The following is a 23,123-nucleotide window of genomic DNA, read 5'->3' as shown; positions in this document are numbered from 1 at the left end:
CCCACCTCCTGGTCTAATCCAGACCCATGTTATATTGCTAATGGCAGCAGAAAATAACGCTGGTACCAGCTTCATGGGGATGCAAGCTGAAGGTCCAGACATCACAGCCAGTGAACATAAATCCAGTTGGAACAGAGAGTTGTTCTGTAAATGGCCAGAAAGTAAATATTTTGGCTTTGTGAGACATATTTGTCTCCCTTGCATCATCAAAGGACTCAGAGACAATAACTACTTAGCCAGTGGGCATGACTGTTTTGCAATAAAACTTTATTTAAAAAACAGATGGTAGGCTGTAGCTGGCTGACCCTTTAATTAGGAGCAATATCTCACTAAAAGGTTACTTTGGGCACTAGCCACTTATATGTAGAGGGAACATCCATTTACACATATGTCCTAGTTTTTTTTTTTTTTTTTTTTTTTGCCAAGTTTTAAATGTGAGGGTCTTGGAGAGTTCCCTGGTGGCCTAGTGGTTAGGATTCTGGACTTTCACTGCTGTGGGCCTGGGTTCAATCCCTGGTCGAGGACCTAAGATCCCACAAGCCGCGTGGTGTGGCCAAAAAAAAAAAGCGAGGGTCTTATTTGAGGTCTTTTTCTTCATACTCAGGATAATCATTTATAGCAAAGAATGATCCAATTCAGTTGACTGCATGCCAACACTGTCCTATGTGCTTTATACTTATTAATTTGATTTCTATGAGAACTTGTCTGGTAGATTCTATTATTATTCTTGTTTTACAGGCAAGGAAACTAAAGTACAGAGAAATGTAATAACTGGGTCAAGTCTATCCAGCTAGAATGTGATAGAGACAAGATGTGAATCCAGGCAGCCTGGGCTGGTCCAAAGCCTCTTTCTGTTTGCTACCCGCTTTGAGCCCTGTGTTTCTAGGGTCCTTATGGGAAATGGGCATGAGCTCTTGGTGAGCAGGTGTGTTCGTCCTGGGCCCTGACTCTTGATGGGAAATTTCTTTGGCCTGCAAAGCCTGCCTGCTGGGGATGTTTCTTACTCCTCCTGCAGCTGTTGTTTCAGCTGCAGATTCCAGAACTGAAGTTATTGCTGAAACGTCTGAACCCCAACCTTGGAAGGCTGGTGAGGACCACACTTCTGCAGGGGCTCCTCCAGACATTCCACTCCTCTTTCCCTTAATTTGAAGGAAATCCCAAACATTATCATTCCTATTCATTTTCTATTGCTGTATAACAAATGACTGCAAACTTTGCCGCTTAAAGCAACACAAACTTATTATCTCACAGTTTCCGTGGGTCAGGAGTCTGGGTGTGGGTTAGCTGACTCTTCTGCTCAGAGTGTCACCAGGCTGAAGTCAGGATCTTGGTCAAAGCTGCAATTCTCACCTGGGGCTTGAAGTGCTCTTTGAAGTTCACTGGTTCTTGGCAAAATTCATTTCCTCATAGCTGTAGTACTGAGGTTCCTGTCTTCTCCCTGCTGTCAGTGGACTCTTGCGGTCTGCTCCTAGAAGCTCCCCGTAGTTCCGTGTCATATGCCCCCGCAAGCAGTTCAGGACATGGCTACTTGCTTTCTTCCAGGCCAGCAGGAGCACATTCCTCTGACTTCTTCTGTCCCTGATATCTAGATAATGTTTAAAGAACTCACCTGGTTAGGCCAGGCCACCAAAGATAATCTCCCTTTTGATGATGAACTCAACTGATTAGGGCCCTTATTTACAACCTCAACAATCTATTTGCCTATAATGTAACATATTGGGTGAGTGGTATCCCTGTATCACACTCAAGGGCATTAGTGATTGGGGATCATCTTGGATTTCTGCTTACCACATCATTTTATCCATACATTTTTTTAAAAAAATAAGGACTTAAAAAAAGCAATAACTGCAATACCATTATTGTATGTTGAGTAATAATTCTTTAATATTATTAAATATCCAATAAGTATTCAAATATCCAGTTGTCTCATAAATCTTAGAATTCTAAAACTGTTTGAATGAGGATTTAAATAAAGTCTACAAATTCCAATTGGTTGATATATGTCATCTATCTTTTTTTAAAAATTTTTTATGTTGCAAACATTTCAATGATTATTGTTGAACATACATTTTGGAACTTTTTTTACTTCAAACTGCAAGTTAAATAAATGCTTATAATATACAAGGAAAATACAACCAAAAGTAAAACTTGCTTTAAGTTTGCCTCGTATCTAAACCAGTATTTCCCGCCACCCCCCCTTAATATATCTTTATTTTTGAATTGCACAAACACACTTAAGAATTTGATCTTTATAGTATGGCATTTAGGAAATAAAAATATACTCCCACCTCAAAGAAATAAAAAGGTTGTGCATGATTATATGCCAAATAAAAGAGAGAACACTAGATATACTCTGATAGTGCAGGCATCATTAAAAAGGAAAAGAAAAAGCTTGAGATGCTCATTAACTCTCTATGTCATCTATCTTTTCATCTACAGATGTCACCCTCCGACTTTTCCTTCTCCCTGGCAGTATGTTTGTTGAAGAAACTGGGTTGTGTGTCCTGTAGATTTTCCCACAGTCTGGATGGATTTTGCTGATCGCAGCCCTGTGGTGTAATTTAACATGTTCATCTGTCCTCCGTATTTCCTATACATTGGTGTTTAGGTTTAGTGGCTGGTTCAGATTCAGGACTGATTTTTTTGGCAAGACATCTTTACAGGGGGCGGTGTGTTCCTGCAGCAGGAGGCAGATAAAGTCTGGGTGTCTCTTTGTTTATGATGTTAGCAGCCCTTGATGATGGACGTAGCCCTTGCCTATACTGATTTGTTCACTAGGGTTTGCAAAATTGTGACCTGTATTGATTTTCATTCTTCCACTGTTCCTGCTCTGACAGTAGGAATGAAGCTCATATGTTTCAAACCACCTTCATTCCTCCTTAATTCCCTGATCAAATCGGATTTGGGGAAACAGAGTTCCAGGCAGAACCCATTTTGATAGTCTTCTCAGACTTTGGATTTGCCTTAATTTCATCAAACGATTTCTTTACTTCCATCTAAGAAGTTGGCATATTATCTCTATATTAAGGCTCTTGTTCCTTATTTTGTTATTAGTAAACTCTATCACCTGTCAGTGGGTGAAGCCACACTATGTAAAGTCATGGTCATAGTTTATGTAATTGATAAATCCAGAAGACACACGGAGGATGGTGCCCTCGAGAGCCTGTGAACCAGCCATGTGAATCCAGAAGCTTCTTCTCTCAGTACCCAAAGCCATTAAAAACAACAATTCTCTCAAAATAGTAATAGAGTTTGGGGCAGCTAATTGGGCAGAACCTACTTGGGCCGGGCAGCACTTATTTCAAGCCAGACTCTTTGTAATGCAGTTGAGAATCCCAGCCTGCAGACAGGCTGAAAGCCACAGTAAAATCCACAATCATTGTTATCAAAACTCTGCCTCTTAGAGGTGAAGCGTTACTGCAACCAAAAGATGATCACTTATAATCAAATCACAACCTAGACCCAGACCTGATCTCATTACCAATAATCAATCATGTCTCCTCCATAACAAATTTCAAGGTCCTAGCCAATGGTGGATTCACCATGAAGATAATGAACTTTAAGCTTTGGGCCTCTCACCTGCCTGGGCTCTCTTCAAAGCCCTGAATGAGATCCTACTAATTTTGCAATTTTTTTTTTTTTTTTTTTTTTTTTTTGCCACACTGCATGGCTTGCAGTATCTCAGTTCCCCTATGATTAAACCCGGGCCATGGAAAAGTCTGGAATCCTAACCACTAGGCCACCAGGGAACTCCCTGTAATCCTTTTCTTAATGAAAGTCCTTAAATTATATAAGCATCAGGGCCCCCAAGCCTGGCTCCACCCCGTTCCTAGCCTTTCAACTCACTCCCTCTGTTGCCTCAATTCCAACAATGCCTTGGCCCACCAGACTGTACAAGTCCATGGCCCTACAACCTACTCACTGTACTCCCCAGCTCCCCTCTCCCCATATTTTCACTTTCCTCTAACCCATTTTAGATTCTATTTTTCCATTGCTATAATCACTTTCTAACATACTCCACACCCTTGCCCCTTGTGCTATGTTTATATACTCTATTGGCAAAATCCCAGCCCTAATTAAATTCAGCCTTCTGGGCTACTCCTGCACCTGTGCAGCTCAACGTAGCAGGAGAAAACACCACTCTGCTGGTGAGCTAAGCCAGAAGAGCAAAGCAGAGATGAGACATCATCCTCTCAATGACTCTTTCCCAATCCTTCTAACTAAAATCTCAGGACTGACTCTCATTGGACATTTAACGATGGCAAGCAGGGATGGGATACTCTGATTGGCCAGGTCTGGGTCACATACCCACCCATGAAATGGGGCTGGGGGTAGGGTAAGCTCCATCCAGACCCATGGACTGCAAGTGGGGGAGAGGTCATTTTTGTTTTGAAACGTAGGTTTTATTATTATTCAGGAATGACGAGGCTAACAGATCAGGAGATGGCTGCCATTGAAAAGATGGTTTTGTACCCACAGATTCAAAAAAAAACACCAAACGTGTCATGGGGGAGAATGGGGGTTGGTCGGAGTGAGGGGGTGGGAGAAACCTTGCCAAGAGCCTTTCTTGTGGTTTCCATGAGAGGGAACAAGGAAACAGGGTAAGCAGCCCCAGGACTGGCTAGTTTGAGTAACTTCAGTGAGCTCTGGGGCAGAGGGGCTGTCCCTAGTGGCTTGGTTCCTGGGGCCAAGTGATCAGAGCAGGTGGATAGTGTCCTGGAGTGTGAGCGCCAGCAGGGGAGGTAGTGGGGGTGTGGCTCTGAATTGGCTGGTTTGCATATGAAAAGCAAGCTCCAGGGCAAGAAATTTACCATCTTTAGGAACTGACTAACTCTGGGAGGGGCAGTCCCTCCAGGGTCTGCAAGGCCCCAAACATCAAAGCATCAAAAATACAGAATAAAAAAATGTAATTAATACAGTTCTCCAAATAAACATCCAATTTCTGTGGCCAAAAGTGGAGACAGGGCTTCCATGGTGGCGCAGTGGTTGAGAGTCCGCCTGCCGATGCAGGGGACACGGGTTCGTGCCCCAATCCCGGAAGATCCCACATGCCGCGGAGCGGCTGGGCCCGCGAGCCATGGCCGCAGAGCCTGTGTGTCCGGAGCCTGTGCTCCGCAACGGGAGAGGCCACAGCAGTGAGAGGCCCGCGTACAGCAAAAAAAAAAAAAAAGTGGAGACAGAGGCTGGGCAGGCAGAAACAAAAGATCCACTACAGAAATACAATTCCAGCCGTTCTCACCCCAAATTAGGACTCTGCTTACCTTGTCAATTTTTTATCCTTGCTCTCCCAGAGGGATGCTTTTTCTTTGTCACTGGGATTTAGGGCCGCCTCAGGCCTCCTGCTTAGTCCTGTCCTGGGATCCCTCACAGAATGTCTAGGTCTTCTCCAGGTTTCTCAGCCTCAGGTCACTGGGTCCTGGGGCCGCACCTGCTCCTGCCATATTCATTCTGGATCACTGTGGGGAAAAGCTGACAGTTGACAGTGGCCGTGGTTCTCACTTCCCCTGGCACCAGGCCCTCTTGTTTTGTTTAACTGTGACCAGAAATTGTGCCTGCTGTCGCCAGGAGCAGGGGGTGATCCGAGCCACTTGAGGTGTTTGTCTTCAGGCGGTAACGGGATTGTCAGTCACCTCAGAGGCACGAACATTGGACAAAGTGAGGGACGCACCATCAGGGCACCTGCCATTCGTTTTGAGACGCTTTGGGCTGTTCAAGGGACTGGGCCCTTTTTGTTCCCACCTCCGTATGTGTGTTGAGCTCTTTCCCAAGGGAGCTGGGCATTCATTAGAAGCTACGGATTAGAAAGTGCCCCCTTTGTGGTTTTGAGGTTGAATCATGCCAGAAGTGGGAGCTGATGAACCAAGGTGGCGAGAAGCGGGCGTCCTGGATTCTGTGTGGGGAGGGGGCTCAGGTGCACCCCCTTCCTCCTGCAGGAGGCTTTTGTGCTCAGCAATCATCCTTCTCTTTTCTCTAGCAGCCCATTTTATCTCTCAGCTTCTACCAGCAGGAGCTTCTGAAAACTGAATTCAACAGTTTTCTCTGTTGCTTGTAAATTGCGTGAACTGAGCAGTTTCCCTGGCGCTGGACTGGTGTTTGGGTTTTTGTCAGCAGTTGTTTGGGGATCACCTTGATCTATATGGGTCCAGATGAGTCTGGTTTACTACGCTGATCTTCCCCCAAACCCACCCTTCCTACAGCAGAGTCCCCAGCTCTGAAAGTGGTACCACGCTTCCAGGTGCTGAGGCCATGAAACTTGTAATCATACTCTCTCTCCCTTATTCCCACATCCCATCTGCCATCAAACCCTGTCAGCTCTACCTGCAACATACACCCAGAATCTGGACCTCTGCTGGTCCAAGCACCATCATTTCCAGCCGGAACTGGTGCATCCCTGGTCTCTGCTCCTACCTTGCCTGCCTCAATCTGTTCTCCCAAAGCAGCCAAAGGGAATCTGTTAACACCTAGGTGGGTCCTGCCACACTGGTGCTCCAAGCCCTCCCCTGGCTCCCATCTCACTCAGAGTAAAAGCCAAGTCGTCCAGAGGACTGCCAGCTGCCCTCTCACTTCTACGGCCTCGTCTCCTCTGCCCCCTCCTGCTCACTCTGCCCCAGCCACACTGCCTCACAGCTGTGCCGCCAACATGCCAGACGTGTGCCTCAGGGCCTTTGCATCGGCTTTACCTTCTGTTTTGCCCAAATGTCACTTTCTCAGGGAGGCCTTCATTTACTTAATTAAATTAAAAAATCAAAAATTTAAAATGCAATTTTAAGTGACACCTTCTCTCGGACTTCCATGCTTTGTTTTTCTCCATGGCATGTCACCCTCTGACATAATTACGTTTTTCCTTGTTTATTGGTTTACATCTGTCTCCGTCACTAGAATCGCAGCTCTGTAAGGGCGAGACTTGTGTCTGTTTTGTTCCCTGCTGTATGTCAGTGCCTAGAACACAGTGGGTGCTCAATAAATATTTGTCAAATGATCGGTTGAATCACTCTGGCAATCATGTTATGGTCTGAATAAGGGTTTAGAATTGGTGATGACCCATTTAAAAAAATCTGCATGTGTGTCTGTTTTGAGGATGCATGAGGGTCCCCTTTTGTCCACTGCTCTCAGAGGCAATTCACTTGCCAATTTGGTGGCTGGGGGAAGGAGTAAACCGATTACTCTTCCCTGTGAGTGAAAAGTTCCACTGATACTGTATCTACACATTCTTTGCAAATGTCAGTGCGGGTGAGTCATGGGCTGAGGGATTGCTCCATGGAGCTGGCCTGAGCCGACTCGATGACTAAGTCTCCCCCATGTGATGTCACCAGAGTCAGAATGATCCCCCAACCCTCGCCAAAAGGGAAAAGCATTTTCAGTGAGGATGCCTGAGCCGACTCGGCTGCAGCCAGGCTGGACCTGGGTAGTGTGGCATAGGTCAAAGGCGTGACCTTCGGGGACACTTCTAACTGTCCGGCAATTCACTCCTCCTCTTGGAATTTCCTTGTGTGTAAAGTGAGGATACCATTTATTCATTCAACCAATATTCATTGAACGCTGAGTAGAGGCTGGAGATGTTTGGTGAGCCAGACAGACAGGTACCTGTTTTCAAGAAGCTCACAGTTGGCGAGAGATGCAGATGACAAACAGGTGAGGAAAGAAGAACAATACTTGCTCTACTGGGAATGTCATGGAGGGAATAAAACAGGATAGTGGCAGAGAGGGTTGAGGGCCAGCGTCAGCAGGACAGCCAGGAGGAGATGGCAGCAGGCAGAGACCTGCAGGTGGGGAACGAGCCATGTGAAAATCTGGGTGGGGGAACCAGCAGGGGTAAAGGCTCTAAGGTAGGAGAAAGACCTGTGCATTTGAGGACAGAGGCTGGTGTGGCTGGAGGTGGGAGGGGGTGAGGGGAGGAGACAGTGTAAGGTCAGGGTCAGAGGACGTAGGCACTGGGAAGGTACAGTGAGAAATCTGGGTTGTGTTCTATGGACCTACCAAGTTCTAACTGCCACGATGTATAAAGAGCACAAGGGCAAGAAAGGTGAGTCCTTCCTTCTGATGTGTCTGGCGGGGCCTAGACCCCTGCTGGAGCGGAAGGACCTCTGGTGAGCGTTCCCTGGGCTTCCTCAAGCCTGCAGACATCCCCGGGAGAAAATCAGGCTGTCCAGAGCAGTGCCATACTGGGGAACCAGAGACGGATCCTGGAGTGGGTGCAGGGTGGCTGGCTGAGCATGGGTTACCTTCACCTGGGCCACATCGAGCCCTTGATTACCAGTGAACAACAGTCTCTGAAGAAAGTGAGCTACGGAGCTGACAAGGTCCATCTCTCTCATTTTCTGCTTCTCAATTAGAGGATCAGCTCGACGCTGCTGTCCCAGTACCAGGAGGGGGCACTAGTTTGCTCTGAAAAAGCTTGTCATTTTGTACACTTGTACTTTAAAAAAAATGGAACATTCTTTACATCAACTTTTAAAAATTCAAAACATATTTTCGTCTCATTTTAAGCAATTCTATTCATGAAGTCATAGGTTTGCTGCACTGGTTTAATCTTTTCCCTAATATACATGAAAATAAATACGTCCCAACCATCGTAACTATACCATCCTTTATACAGTACTTCCTGTGAGCCAGGCATTGTTCAAACAGCTTTATTAAGAGGGCTTCATTTAATTCACACAACCTTGTGAGGTGAGTCCTATTGTCATCCCTGCTTTACAGATGAAGAAAAAGAGGCAGAGGGTACCTGACTTGCTCTGGATCCCACTGTGGCCAGTGGCTTCAAGGCTTATATGAGGTACCTTGAATAGATAAAATCATAGGAACAGAAGGTTGAATGGGGTTACGAGGGGCTAGGGGGAGGGCAAATGCGGAGTTGTTGTTCGATGGGTATAGAGTTTCAGTTTGCAAGTTCTGAAGGTCTGTTGCACAAAAATATACTTAATATACTTAATACTAATGAACCGTGCATATAAAAACAGTTCAGGTGGTAAATTTTATGCTATGTGGCTTTGTAAAACAACAATGAAAAATTAAGGGACTTTGCAGATTGGTTCGAGATGGCGGAGTAGAAGGACGTGCGCTCACTCCCTCTTGTGAGAACACCAGAATCACAACTAACTGCTGAACAATCATCGACAGGAGACACTGGAACTCACCAAAAAAGATACCCCACATCCAAAGAAAAAGGAGAAGCTGCAATGAGATGGTAGGAGGGGTACAATCACAATAAAATCAAATCCCATAACTGCTGAGTGGGTGACTCACAAACTGGAGAACACTTATACCACAGAAGTCCACCCACTGGAGTGAAGGTTCTGAGCCCCATGTCAGGCTTCCCAACCTGGGGGTCCAGAAGTGGGAGGAGGAATTCCTAGAGAATCAGACTTTGGAGGCTAGCGGGATTTGACTGCAGGACTTCAACAGGACTGGGGGAAACAGAGACTCCACTCTTGGAGGGCACACACAAAGTAGTGTGAGCATTGGGACCCAGGGGAAGGAGGAGTGACCCCATAGAGACTGAAGCAGACCTACCTGCTTGTGTTGGAGGGTCTCCAGCAGAGGCAGGGGGTGGCTGTGTCTCACTGTGAGGACAAGGACACTGGCAGCAGAAGTTCTGGGAAGTACTCCTTGGTGTGAGCCCTCCCAGAGTCCACCAGTAGCCCCACCAAAGAGCCGGGTAGACTCCAGTGCTGGGTCGCCTCAGGCCAAAGAACCAACAGGGAGGGAACCCAGCCCTACCCATCAGCAGACAAGTGGATTAAAGTTTTACTGAGCTCTGCCCACCAGAGCAACACCCAGCTCTACCCACCACCAGTCCCTCCTATCAGGAAGCTTGCACAAGCCCCTTAGATAGCCTCATCCACCAGAGAGCAGATAGAAGAAGGAAGAAGAACTACAGTCCTGCAGCCTGTGGAACAAAAACCACATTCACAGAAAGATAGACAAGATGAAAAGGCAGAGGGTTATGTACCAGATGAAGGAACAAGATAAAACCCTAGAAAAGCAACAAAATGAAGTGGAGATAGCCAACTTTCCAGAAAAAGAATTCAGAATAATGATAGTGAAGATGATCCAGGACCTCAGAAAAAGAATGGAGGCAAAGATCGAGAAGATGCAAGAAATGTTTAACAAAGATCTAGAAGAATTAAAGAACAAACACTTAGAAGGATTAAAGAACAAAGAAACAGAGATGAACAATACAATAACTAAAATGAAAAATACACTAGAAGGAATCAATAGCAGAATAACTGAGGCAGAAGAACGGATAAGTGACCTGGAACACAGAATGGTGGAATTCACTGCCGTGGAACAGAATAAAGAAAAAAGAATGAAAAGAAATGAGGACAGCCTAAGAGACCTCTGGGACAACATTAAACGCAACAACATTTGCAATATAGGGGACCCAGAAGGAGGAGAGAGAGAAAGGACCCGAGAAAATATTTGAAGAGATTATAGTCGAAAACTTCCCTAACATGGGAAAGGAAATAGCCACCCAAGTCCAGGAAGCACAGAGAATCCCAGGCAGGATAAAACCAAGGAGAAACACACTGAGACACATAGTAATCAAGTTGACAAAAATTAAAGACAAAGAAAAATTATTGAAAGCAACAAGGGAAAAATGACAAATAACATACAAGGGAACTCCCATACGGTTAACAGCTGATTTCTCAGCAGAAACTTTACAAGCCAGAAGGGAGTGGCACGATATATTTAAAGTGATGAAAGGGAAGAACCTACAACCAAGATTACTCTACCTGGCAAGGATCTCACTCAGATTCGATGGAGAAATCAAAAGCTTTACAGACAAGCAAAAGCTAAGAGAATTTAGCACCACCAAACCAGCTCTACAACAAATGCTAAAGGAACTTCTCTAAGTGGGAAGCACAAGAGAAGAAAAGGACCTACAAAAACAAACCCATAACAATTAAGAAAATGGTAATAGGAACACACATATCAATAATTACTTGAAATGTGAATGGATTAAATGCTCCAACCAAAAGACACAGGCTCGCTGAATGGATAAAAAACAAGACATATATATATGCTGTCTACAAGAGACCCACTTCAGACCTAGGGACACATACAGACTGAAAGTGAGGGGATGGAAAAAGATATTCTATGCAAATGGAAATCAAAAGAAAGCTGGAGTAGCAATACTCATATCAGATAAAATAGACTTTAAAATAAAGAATTTTACAAGAGACAAGGAAGGACACTGTATAATGCTCAAGGGATCAATCCAAGAAGAAGATATAACACTTATAAATATGTATGCACCCAACAGAGGATCACCTCAATACATAAGGCAACTGCTAACAGCTATAAAAGAGAAAATTGACAGTAACACAATAATAGTGGGAGACTTTAACACCTCACTTACACCAAAGGACAGATCATCCAGAGAGAAAATTAATAAGGAAACACAAGCTTTAAATGACACAATAGACCAGATAGATTTAATTGATATTTATAGGACATTCCATCCCAAAACAGCAGATTACACTTTCTTCTCAAATGCACACAGAACATTCTCCAGGATAGAACACATCTTGGGTTACAAATCAAGCCTCAGTAAATTTAAGAAAATTGAAATCATATCAAGCATCTTTTCTGACCACAATGCTATAAGATTAGAAATCAATTACAGGGAAAAGAATGTAAAAAACACAAACACATGGAGGCTAAACAATACGTTACTAAATTACCAAGAGATCACTGAAGAAATCAAAGAGGAAATCAAAAAGTACCTAGAGACAAATTACAACAAAAACACAACTATCCAAAACCTATAGGATGCATCAAAAGCAGTTCTAAGAGGGAAGTTTATAGCAATACAAGCCTACCTCAAGAAACAAGAAAAATCTCAAATAAACAATCTAACCTTACACCTAAAGGAACTAGAGAAAGAACAAAAAAACCCCCCAAAGTTAGTAAAAGGAAAGAAATCATAAAGATCAGAGCAGAAATAAATGAAATAGAAACAAAGAAAACAGTAGCAAAGATCAATAAAACTAAAGGCTGGTTCTTTGAGAAGATAAACAAAATTGATAAACCATTAGCCATCAAGAAAAAGAGGGAGAGGACTCAAATCAATGAAATTAGAAACGAAAAAGGAGAAGTTACGACACCCCAGAAATACAAAGCATCCTAAGAGACTACTATAAGCAACTCTATGCCAATAAAATGGACAACCTGGAAGAAATGGACAAATTCTTAGAAAGGTATAACCTTCCAAGACTGAACCAGGAGGAAGTAGAAAATATGAACAGACCAATCACAAGTAATGAAATTGAAACTGTGATTTAAAATCTTCCAACAAACAAAAGTCCAGGACCAGAGGGCTTCACAGGTGAATTCTATCAAACATTTAGGGAAGAGCTAACACCCATCCTTCTCAAACTCTTCCAAAACACTACAGAGGAAGGAGCACTCCCAAACTCATTCTATGAGGCCACCATCACCCTGATACCAAAACCAGATAAAGATACTACAAAAAAAGAAAATTACAGACCAGTATCACTGATGAATATAGATGAAAAAATCCTCAACAAAATACTAGCAAACAGAATCCAACAACACATTAAAAGGATCATACACCATGATCAAGTGGGATTTAACCCAGGGATGCAAGGATTCTTCAATATACACAAATCAATCAATGTGATACACCACATTAACAAATTGAAGAATAAAAACCACATGATCATCTCAATAGATGCAGAAAAAACTTTTGACAAAATTGAACACCCATTTATGATAAAAACTCTCCAGAAAGTGGGCATAGAGGGAACCTACCTCAACATAATAAAGGTCACATACGACAAACCCACAGCAAACATCATTCTCAATGGTGAAAAATTGAAAGCATTTCCTCTAAGATCAGGAATAAGACAAAGATGTCCACTCTCACCACTATTATTCAACATAGTTTTGGAAGTCCTAGCCACGGCAATCAGAGAAGAAAAAGAAATAAAAGGAATACAAATTGGAAAAGAAGAAGTAAAACCGTCACTGTTTGCAGATGACGTGATACTATGCATAGCGAATCCTAAAGGTGTCACCAGAAAACTACTAGAGCTAATCAATGAATTTGGTAGAGTTGAATGATACAAAACTAATGCACAGAAATCTCTTGCATTCCTATACACTAGCAATGAAAGATCAGAAAGAGAAATTACAGAAACAATCCCATTCACCATTGCAACAAAAAGAATAAAATACCTAGGAATAAACCTACCTAAGGAGGTAAAAGACCTATACTCAGAAAACTATAAGAAACTGATGAAAGAAATCAAAGGTGACACAAACAGATGGAGAGATATACCATGTTCTTGCATTGGAAGAATCAATATTGTGAATACCATGTTCTTGGATTGGAAGAATCAATATTGTGAAAATGACTATACTACCCAAAGCAATCTACAGATTCAATGCAATCCCTATCAAATTACCAGTGGCATTTTTTTTACAGAACCAGAATAAAAAATCTTAAAATTTGTATGGAGACACAAAAGACCCCAAATAGCCAAAGCAGTCTTGAGGGGAAAAAAAAGGAGCTGGAGGAATCAGACTCCCTGACTTCAGACTATACTACAAAGCTACAGTAATCAAGACAATATGGTACTGGCTCAAAAACAGAAATATAGGGCTTCCCTGGTGGCGCAGTGGTTGAGAGTCCGCCTGCCGATGCAGGGGACACGGGTTCGTGCCCCGATCCCGGAAGATCCCACATGCCGCGGAGCGGCTGGGCCCGCGAGCCATGGCCGCGGAGCCTGTGTGTCCGGAGCCTGTGCTCCGCAACGGGAGAGGCCACAGCAGTGAGAGGCCCGCGTACAGCAAAAAAAAAAACAAAAAAAAAAAACAGAAATATAGATCAATGGAACAGGATAGAAAGCCCAGAGATAAACCCACACACATATGGTCAACTAATCAATGACAAGGGAAGCAAGGATATACAATGGAGAAAAGACAGTCTCTTCAATAAGTGGTGCTGGGAAAACTGGACAGCTACGTGTAAAAGAATGAAATTAGAACACTCCGTAACACCATACACAAAAATAAACTCAAAATGGATTAAAGACCTAAATGTAAGACTGGACACTATAAAACCCTTAGAGGAAAACATAGGAAGAACACTCTTTGACATAAATCACAGCAATCTTTTTTGATCCACTTCCTAGAGTAATGGAAATAAAAACAAAAATAAACAAATGGGACCTAATGAAACTTAAAAGATTTTGCAAAGCAAAGGAAACTACAGACAAGATGAAAAGACACCCTCAGAATGGGAGAAAATATTTGCAAATGAATCAGTGGACAAAGGATTAATTTCCAAAATATATAAACAGCTCATGCAGCTCAATATTAAAAAAACAAAAAACCCAATCCAAAAATGGGCAGAAGATAGAGAAATGCAAATCAAAACTACTATGAGGTATCACCTCACACTAGTTAGAATGGGCATCATCAGAAAATCTACAAACAACAAATGCTGGAGAGGGTGTGGAGAAAAGGGAACCCTCTTGCACTGTTGGTGGGAATGTAAACTGATGTAAACTGAATGGCACTGCGGAGAACATTATGGAGGGTCCTTAAAAAACGAAAAACAGAATTACCGTATGACCCAGGAATCCCACTACTGGGCATATACCCAGAGAAAACCATAATTCAAAAAGACACATGCACCCCAATGTTCACTGCAGCAGTATTTACAATAGCCAGGTCATGGAAGCAACCTAAATGCCCATCGACAGACGAATGGATAAAGAAGTTGTGGTACATATGTACAATGGAATATTACTCAGCCTTAAAAAGGAATGAAATTGGGTCATTTGTAGAGATGTGGATGAATCTAGAGACTGTCATACAGATTGAAGTAAGTCAGAAAGAGAAAAACAAATATCATATATTAACACATATATGTGGAACCTAGAAAAATGGTACAGATGAACCAGTTTGCAGGGCAGAAATAGAGACACAGATGTAGAGAAAAAAGGTATGGAGACCAAGGGGGGAAAGTGGCAGGGGTGGTGGTGGTGGGATGAATTGGGAGATTGGGACTGACATGTATACACTAATATGTATAAAATAGATAAGTAATGAGAACCTGCTGTATAAAAAAAATAAAATAAAATTCAAAAAAAAGAGAAATAGATTTAAAGAAAAATATTGATTATAAACAATAGTAATACATGCAACAAAAACTGTGACAATGGTAGGCAAATAACAGAAGTTTGCTGAGTACTGCCTTATCTTCTAACTAGTTTGGGACATTAGCCAAGTTAAAATCAGTAAGTGCTATAAAGTACTTTATATTGTTCTTGTCAGATTTCACCACCAGGGTGATAGATGGTCTGTGTCTGAAATGTATACACAGCTTGTGTAGAAAGGTTTGAATCAACTTACAGCTTAAACCAACCCAAACAAGCCAAGTGGAGACTGAGTCCAGGTATGGACTCAGGAAGAGTGGATACCGTCATGCTTCGAGATTCACAGATCACTATCTACAACTTGGCCCCAACGTCATGGCAAACATTCCAGGCAGCAAATGCAAAAACAATAAATGTTGTGTACAACTATTTCTGTTTTCTTAAAAAAAAAAAAATTAAGGGACTTCCCTGGTGGTGTAGTGGTTAAAAATCCACCTATCAATGCAGGGGACATGGGTTTGAGCCCTGGTCCTGGAAGATCCCACATGCCTTGGAGCAACTAAGCCTGTGTGCCACAGCTACTGAGCTCGTGTGCCACAGCTACTGAAGCCCGTGTGCCAGAGCCTGTGTTCTGCAACAAGAGAAGCCACCGCAACGAGAAGCCCACGCACCGCAACGAAGAGTAGCCACCATTCACCGCAACTAGAGAAAGCCCACGTGCAGCAATGAAGAGCCAACACAGCCAGAAATAAATAAATAAATAAATAAAATTTTTTTAAAAAGTAGAACAAATTTTTTTCTTATTCAAGGTCCGGCCGCTTAGATATTCTCCAACAGAACATAAAGGTTCAAAGGAAGAAGGGTGTGTGTGGGAGACCCCACAGCATGGTATCGGTGGGAGAACACAGAGATTGGGGACCTCTCCATCCACTTTGTAACAGCCATGGTCTACTGGTGTCACCCCAAGGGCCCTTTTCTGGGAGAGGATTCTGAGCAGGGTGGACCATGCACTTGACCTAGTAAGGTGTTTTGTTTTGTTTTTTTAAGTTTAAGTATGTAGTCATTTTATCACGTATTTAATCTCTTCCCAACAAATGTCACGAGACTCTATTAAGTGTTTTGGCTTCAAGGATTAAGCCTGAGATTTATTTAAACTTTGCAAATTGAACTCTTAAAAAAGAGATGTTTGCAATGTTTAAAAAAATCCAAACAATTCAAAAAGATAAAGAGTAAAAAGGAACTATTATTCCCACCCCCAACTCTCAGACCCCCAGTTCCCTTGCCCAGAGCAGCCATGGTTATCAGCATCCTGTGTCTCCTTCCCAAGATGGTACGTGTGTGCACAACCATAGATGTAAAAATACCTTTCTCTTAAATATAAATGTGACCATAATACACACCATTCCACACCATTAACAATGCCCTTTTGAGATTGTTTTAGCTCAGTACATGTAGATAACCTACTTCTTTTAAATAGCTCAATGACTATTCCACGCTATGCATGTACCCCAATCAACTCAACCAGTCTCTTTGAATGAAGGGGCTCTTCAACTTTTTTTGTGCCACTGTTACTGAACACAACTGCATGTGCCTGACACATAGTGAGGCCAAACAAATCAAAATATTCGAGTTTGGAGCAGAGAAAGTTTTACTGCAGGGCCAAGCAAAGAGAATGGGGGGCTCATGCTCAAAAACCCTGAACTCCCCAATGGTTTTTGGGGAGAAGTTTTTATAGGCAAAATTTGGGATGAAGGTTGCAGGATGTGTGAGTTTCTCCTGACTGGTTGGTGGTGAGGTAACAGGGTGGTGTTCCAGGAATCTTGTGCTCAGCCTGAAGTTACCATCCTCCACCTGGGTGGGGACCTTAGCTCCAGCAGAACTCAAAGATATTGTTATATGTATCCGTCGAGGAAGAACCAGGATCCTACTTTAATCGTTGCACTATCATTTCTTGATTGCTCCGCCTTTGTTTCTGCATTCTCCTACTTCCCTGATTTGTAAATGTTTGCATCTGCCCTTTGGTACTCAGGGAAGGTCTAGGAGGCTGAAGCCTTTATCCTGAAAATAAGAAATGGGGGACCTGAAAAGAAATGTGCCCAGGAGAGCCCCACAGGGTCCTGCTTGGTTCCACCATAGTTCCCTTTGACAGGCTGGTGAAACGAAAGCACATCTCAGAAAAAATATTTTTAAGAGCTTAAAGTAAGATACATGGGGACACAAGAGCAACAAATTACATGGAAAAACATATCTATCCATGGACACTCTGGGAGTCTGTGGACCCTGGGATAAGGACCCCTAACTGGTTCCCAGTCTTTTCGTCTACTATAAACTGCTTCAGTGAACATCTAGGTACATATACCTATTTATTTCTGTAAAATAAATTTCTAGAAGTTGAATTGCTGGGACAAAGATCTCAATTTTCCACGAAAAAGTACTGCCTCTACATAAAAAAGTGTATTTATAAAAGTAACACTGTCATTGGGAAAACACTTTGTATTCTGTTACAAGTTAATCACTAAAGGGATGTTGCCTATAAACTTAAATTATCCATAATGCCCCATCTCTGGGAACCCTGCCTCCCAGGTAACAAGTGTTAAACTAAAATACCTTTGTTTAGCTCACAGGAAACATACTGACCAGGCCCACCTGTGAATGGCTTCAGGAAAGAAGAAATGAACACATCCCATTGAGAGTCTGGCTGGAACCAGGACTTTATCCACTCCCCTTTTAATATGAAAGGAGCCTAAATGAATTCTAGCTCGGGGAAGATGGTTCTTTGGGATACTAGTCCACTATCTTCTTGGTCTGCTGGCTTTCCAAACAAAGTTGCTATTCCTTGCCCCAGCAACTCATCTCTTGATTTATTGGCCTGTCATGTGGTGAGCAGTATGAGCTTGGACCCAGTAACAACACTAGTCCCCAAAAATGATAGTGAGGGTCAGATTAGACCAAAATAGAAGGATGCTTACCTTATACTTGGATCAACAGGTGATCAGGTAGAACATACATAGGTGATAAATAATTTTATCTACGAGGGAATTCAATCCTTGTGATGTGATAAGGAGGTTCTAGGTGGGCAGGTGGGTGATAGCTTCTTTAAAAAGGATGGCCAAGGCAAAACTGTAGAGGGGGTGGCACTTGAGTTTGAGGACTAAAGAATGAGAAGTAGCCAGACATGTAAAGATATGGGAAGAGATTGTATTTTTCTCGTGCTTACATTATCCAAGTTTTGGGATTGATTTCTAATCTAAGGCTGAAACCATGAAACTATTGTGAAGAGAGCCCATCAAATGTCTACATGACATGGAACAGAGGTTAGAGACCACTTGAATGATTTCCCCCTGCCGGTATGGAAGGGTCTAGAAGAACATGGAGAATAAAGGAGAGCCTAGGAGAGAACTTCTTCCGGATGCACGGGTATTTTAAGGTTCTTACCTCCTTTATGGAACTTTACAGACCTGAACCTTTACAAGCAGGGTCAGCGGGAAGAGCTGTCTTGACTCCAGGTTGTAGTTCTCAGAAAGACCAATAGGTGGGGGTGAAGGACAAGAAACAGACAGCACTTCGTAGTGTCTATAATAGATGGTTGCCATTCAGGTTGAACTAATTACTCCCAGAGTGAAGCTCAGGAGTACACGAATGCCAGTTTCTAGTAGATTAGTATGTCTGAGGACATGGGAGCTCCAAAGGAGGAAATTAATAAGGGTTTATGTAGCACTTGTTATGGGCCAAGGAACCTCAAGCTTATTTGCTTGCAAACCTTTTCCTCCCTCCTCCCTCCTCCCTCCTCCCTCCTCCCTCCTCCTTTCTACTGCTAATCAGGCTTGGTTCTAAGTTCTCTCCAGGCCTGAGCTTCTTTCATCCTGATTGCACAGCCAGGAAGTTTAGATGGTGCGTTTCAAAGTTTACCGTGCACACCAGTTCCCTGGAGAGCTCATTAAAATGCAGCCTCTGGGGCCTCCCTGGTGGCGCAGTGGTTGAGAGTCCGCCTGCCGATGCAGGGGACACGGGTTCGTGCCCCGGTCTGGGAGGATCCCATGTGCCGCGGAGCGGCTGGGCCTGTGAGCCATGGCCGCTGGGCCTGTGCGTCCGGAGCCTGTGCTCCGCAGCGGGGGAGGCCACAGCAGTGAGAGGCCCGCGTACCGAAAAAAAAAAAAAAAAAAATGCAGCCTCTGATGCAGTTGGTCTGGGTGGGGCCTGAGAGTCTGCCTTTCTACAGACTCCCAGATGAGCCTGGTGCTGTAGGGCCTTGGACCTTGCTTTGCACACTGAAGGTTCATTAAGCTTGAGTAAAACAGGCACAGAGGTCTTAAGGAACTTGGCCAAATCCTCCACCTCATATATGGCCGAGCTGACATTTTTTAACTCACTCAGGTCAGCTACACATCAGGGGAGGTGGAGAGGCCACTAATTGATGTTGAGGGGTTAGCTAATTGTTAAGTGTTACTTTGTGTTGGGTCAAGGGTTTTTTTTTTTTTTTTTTTCTTGTTTGTTTGTTTTTGCGGTACATGGGCCTCTCACTGTCGCGGCCCCTCCCGTTGCGGAGCACAGGCTCCGGACGCGCAGGCTCAGTGGCCATGGCTCACGGGCCCAGCCGCTCTGCGGCATGTGGGATCTTCCCGGACCAGGGCACGAACCCACGTCCCCTGCATCGGCAGGCGGACTCTCAACCACTGCGCCACCAGGGAAGCCCCCGTCATTCACTTTCACTCCGTGAGGTGGAACACATCTCCAGGACCTGGCCAATCAGAGCACCGCCTCCTCTTGGCCTCACTGATTGACAGGGGGATGTGCAGGTGATCTAGGCTCCCAATCAGAGTGAATTTCAGGGCTTATGGCAGGAGCTATCCCAAAGATACCTTGATCTTTCCTGTTAGACTTGAACTTGAGAAGATGAGAGGCTGGGCTGCTGCAGCCATGTTGTCACCAGAGAAGGAGAGTCTTGAGCTGCCAGGTGGAACAGGAGCATTCACCACAGGGATCATGAGAGTGAAGCCGACAGGTGGGGATTGTAAGATGGGGAGAAACAGACTCCTCATGACACTGAGCTGTGACCTTAACTTTTCAGTGATGCAAGCCTATAAATGTCCTCTCTCCACATTCCTTCCTCCACCTCCATGTTCCCTCCCACCCCCCTTAAGCCAGTTTGAGTTGGATTTTCTGCTATTTAGAAACATAGAAATCCTGCCTGATAGAATATGTTTCGATTTTTACAAAATGGCTTTAGGAAAAGAACTATTGCTAAATATCTGCTCTTTGCCAGGCACTTTACTGCATTATCTCATTTAATCCTCTCGCCATCCCCTCACAGCCCTTGTAGGGTGGAAGGAAGGTGTGTTATCATTATCCCCATTTTCCAGATGAGGAAACAAGGCTCAGGCAAGGTAAGTAACTAGTCAAGGCCAGCCAGCTAGTCAGTGATGGAAGCAGATGACGGACCGTGCAGAGTGGAAGCCAGTTGTCCACCTTCTCAAGTGGCCAGAGCCGTGCATCACAGCAGAGGGGGTCCACACTGGCCAAGGAGGAGGGCAGGGGTGAAATACAGATCCCTGAGTAATCGTACAAAAATGCAGCTCTGCCACATTCATTCTCTGCTAACGAAAAGATCTCCAAATTGTGGTTCTGCCAAGTCTTTTGGAATGAAGTGTGAACGTGCATTTGTAATTAACAGCCGTTGTGCAGGCAAATGATAAAAGTGCGAAAGTCCCTTGAAATGTTATAAAAAGTCAGGCAAAAGCATACCTCTATTACCTTGTGTATGCTATTAATTTATCAGTCCCTTTTCATTGTTGCTGGCTGAGTTTGGGGAGAATAATTAACAATAATCTCAATAGCTACTGTTTGTTGAGCACTGACTATGGGCCAGATTCTGTTCTTGGTGCTTTGTATTCTTTATTTCATTTAATCCTCATGTCATCCCAGTATGGTGGGTGTTACTGCTCCTTTTTTTTTTTTTTTACAGAGGATGAACTAGATGTTCATTAACTTGCCCAGGGACACACAACAAGGCAGTGGCTTGTCAGGGAGTTGAACTTGAGATTCTCTGGCTCCAGAGCCCAAGTTCCTTCTGTTTGTCCTAGGACTTGCAGCACTTCCTGCTCCTTCAGGGTGTCCCCCACACATAAATTAAGAAAACCATATGGATTGACTCCTCTGAAGACCAGTGTTACTGGCTGGCTAGAGTGCTAAGTTCAGCTTGAAGATGCTCGTATTGTTAAAGGTGTCTTGATAGAAGCTAAACTTCACAGGACCCTTCCTGGATTTCTAATTCAGATTCAGGTATGTATCAGTCAGTTAAAATGACAGAAACCCAATTTATTGGATCACATGAATGAAAAGTCCAGGGGAAGGGATGGCTTCAGGCACTGCTTATTCCAGGGATTCATTGTTGACATTAGAACCTAGTTTCTCTCTCTCCATCCTTTGGTTCTGTTTCCTCTGTATTGGCTCCATTCTTTGGCTCCCATATGTACACCATTCAGATTTATATCCAGTGAGGAAGAGAGAGGTTCTTTGCTGATAGGGCCTATATAAGTCCCAACATCCATCTGGAGGATGGAGTCCAGGATGTGGCAGCCCTAAGATGCCCTCAAGGACCCAGGTACTCACGTTCCTGTTCTATCATCCTTGGTACTTGGCTTATATCTTCAGAGTCACTTCACTGTCCAAGACAGCTGTTAGAGACCCAGCAATCACATCTACGTTCCAGGAACAGGGAGAACAGAAGAAGGACCATTTTTCTCCTCTCCTCTTGAGGAGCCTTTTCAAAGCCCCTACAAGACTTCACTTACATCTTACTGGCCAGAACATTTTCATTTGGCTCCATCTAGCTGCAAGGGAGGCTGGAAAATATAGCCTTTATCTCAGTGGCAGTGCACCTGGATAGAATTGGGGCTTGTTAGTAAGGAGGAAGGGGAGAATGGGTGGTAGATGAGCCACTAGGGCTTCTGTCCCAGTGGCCACTGCCAGATGCTGGGGGGATGGATGCTGGGGAGGCAAACTACAGGTGCCCACTAAACTTGGCAGTTAGTGTTCTGCTGGGATCTAATAGCTCCTCTTCAGTGAAACAGATATTTCTGAAAGAGTTCTGGATTAGAGGTCAAAAGTTCTGATTGCTGATTCCAGCTCTGCTATTAACTGGCTATGCGGCCACATACACCTCATTTTGCCCTTGTGTCTTAGTTTCTCCAACTGTAAAATGGGGACTGTAGTCATATCAGTCGGATATGCCTCTGACTACAAGTCGGATATGCCTCTGCCTCTGAGAATGCCTGACTGACTAGCAGTAGGGTGACCAACTCATCCTGGTTTTCCTGGGACTTTTCTGAGTTTAGCACTGAATGCTAAATGCTAAATGCAGCATCCTGGGAACACCCTGAGTTCTAGGCAAACTGGGATGATTCGTCATTCTAAGTAGCAGTAACTTAAATCAGAAAGGCATTTATCATTTGGAGGTAGGTGTCCCTGGGTGAGTTCAGCAGCTTTACGATGTCTTTATGGACCCAAGCAGGCCCTTTGCATCTTTCAGATCCACCCTCCTTGGCAGGTTGGGTTTCCTTCCTCCAACTTGCCATCCCCTGGTCATGAGTATGGCTGCCCAGCTTCAGCACCTGTTGTCTTAGGTTGGCCTCCCTAGAAGCAGGGGGCTGAGATGGGGAATGAGGCGCATGTGCTTTATTGAGATGTGCTCTCAGGAGAAAGCTGCATTGGAGAAGGGAAGCAGGATTGGGCAGGGGAAAAGGTAAGCAAAGATGTGGTTTTGCCTGGAGTTCAGTTTCTGCCTGATCCCCCAGGGAGCTCTGAAGCATGAACAGCATCACAGAACAAGTTCCACCTTGAGGCAAGGGGCTGAGGACTTGCACCCGTGTCAGCCAGTTGTGGCTGTGAGCTGGCTTGGTGGGGTAGGGCTGTAACCTCGAAGGCATCTCTGGATGCTGTGATTCCCTGGAGAGGGGGCTGCCCTGAGTTATGACAACACAGCATCTGGGGGCT

This window comes from Mesoplodon densirostris, chromosome 16, assembly GCF_025265405.1.
Source record: "Mesoplodon densirostris isolate mMesDen1 chromosome 16, mMesDen1 primary haplotype, whole genome shotgun sequence".
NCBI lineage: Eukaryota > Metazoa > Chordata > Mammalia > Artiodactyla > Ziphiidae > Mesoplodon > Mesoplodon densirostris.
Note: the sequence above shows the minus strand (reverse complement) of the source record.